This window comes from Aptenodytes forsteri, unplaced genomic scaffold, assembly GCF_000699145.1.
Source record: "Aptenodytes forsteri isolate BGI_AS27 unplaced genomic scaffold, ASM69914v1 Scaffold188, whole genome shotgun sequence".
NCBI classification, from domain to species: domain Eukaryota; kingdom Metazoa; phylum Chordata; class Aves; order Sphenisciformes; family Spheniscidae; genus Aptenodytes; species Aptenodytes forsteri.
This window is the reverse complement of record NW_008794371.1, coordinates 199,379-201,334: the sequence shown is the minus strand read 5'-3', so window position 1 is coordinate 201,334 and position 1,956 is coordinate 199,379.

The window sequence follows — 1,956 nt, the reverse complement described above, 5'->3', positions numbered from 1 at the left end:
GGGGATGGTCCCCACAGCCTTCCCTGTTCCTGAGGCCCATGCCGTGGGGCAGGGACCTCCCAGGTTGCTCCTTGCTGCTCTGGCTGGAGATGGGGCCAGCCCTGCTGCGCTGGGTGGGCTCCCCAAAATCCCTGCTGCTCATGCTGGCCTCACACGCATCCTGCTCCGTGCCAGTGCATGTGCTAAGGGCCAGCATCGGGTGACAGCAGGTCCCCGAGCCCACGATGCAGTACGGGAAGAGGCAGACACTCGCCTGAGGATTTTGGAGCCTGTGGCAGAGGCGGGGGGGGGGCCCCCCCCCCCCGAGCCATCAGCTCCGCCTGTCCCCTGCTGCCGCCTGCGTGCCAGCGGGAGCTCTTTGACAGATGATTTTAGGTTTGCGTCGGTCTCCTGTCGCTGAGGCTGGGATAAGCCTCCCAGCCAGCGGGGACGTGCCAGGATCCAGCCCCGCTCCCTTCCCCCCTCCCTCGTATATTAAATTTCACAAATAAAACTGCAAGTGAAGAGCATCTCGGAGGGAACTGCTAAAAATAGCCCTGAGGCTGGAGCCTGAATTGTGCAGGAGAGTTCACGTGCAGCCGCGATCCCTGCCTTCTCCCAGAAATATCCCAGGGCTCAGGGCTGCTTTATGGAGATGCGGGGAAGGGGAGCTGGGGGGCTGTGGAAGACGAGCAGCATCTACAGCTGGTAATAACTCCCAGGGACACCTAAATAGTTCCCTAGCTGCGAGCATCTGGCAGCTCTGCAGGGAAATAAGCCCCAAATCTCTGAAAGCCTGGGTGTAATGTGAGACACGGAAAAGGGGCTCTGACTCCCTTTGCCCGTTGCTGATCTCAGCCCCAGCCTTGGTGCAGAGCAGCACAAATGCTGTCCCGTGTTCTGCCAGCTGCCCTTGTCCCCCCGAGCCGTGGGGCTGTGTCTGCTGTCCCCTTTTCCCCCAGGAAGGATATGGCAATGTGTTTCCACTTGTACCCCCTCCTCACCCTGGAGAGGAGCCCCTGGAGATGATGTTTTTCCCGGTTAAAGGTGCTGACGAGGCTGGGGGGAGCCCGGCCGTGCCGTGGCCAGTGTTCAGGCTCAGCCAAGACTGCGTGATCGCAGCCAGACTCATGGAGACATCCCAGTGCTCACTGGTGTCAGAGTGAGCTGGAGCGGGGTTTGGGGTCTGCTTCGAGGAGCAGAGAGGTGCAGGGAGTCCATCAGCAGTGTGTCGTGGGGGCCTGGACAACGCTCCCCAGAGACACAACCAGCATCTTCCTCGCTATCCGGCGCGCAGGTAAATGCTCGGTGTGGGGTGTCCCAAAAATGCAGACACTGCAACAGAAATGTCCCTCCTTTGGTGGGGCCTGGCAGCACCCCGGACTGAGAGCACCCCCCCGGTGACAGCGGGCACAGAGAAAGCCCCAGCCCTGCCAGCTGGACCAGGGGCTGGCACAGCAAGGAGGTGATGTGCCCGAGAGCATACCCAGCAGCAGTGTCAGAGGAGGGAAAGGCTCCCTGGGAGGGGTCCTACCCTCCTCCCCCAAAGAGGTCTGGCTTCAGGGGGCTCCCACGGGGTGGGCATGAGGGGACAGATGCTGCTGGGCGCCGGGGAGGGAAGGGGTGACGGTGTTGCACCCAGCACACTGCAGGGGGGACATGGGAGGGTCTTTTTCCCATCAGCACCTCCCCAGAGCCCCGGGAGAAGCCGGTGTCCCTCCTGGATTCCTGCGACTCGGCCTGGGCATTCCCTGCCTCCTTTCCCGGGCTCTGCCTCCTCCCCTGCCTGGGCACTGCCTGCATCCCTCCCCGGGCATCTCCTGCATCCCCGCCTGGGCAGAGCCTCCTTCCCTCCCCGGGCACTGCCTGCATCCCTCCCCGGGCATCGCTGCCTGCATCCCCGCCTGAGCAGTGCCTGCCTCCCTCCCCAGGCGCTGCCTGCCTCCCCGCCTGGGCATTCCCTGCATCCCTCCCCGG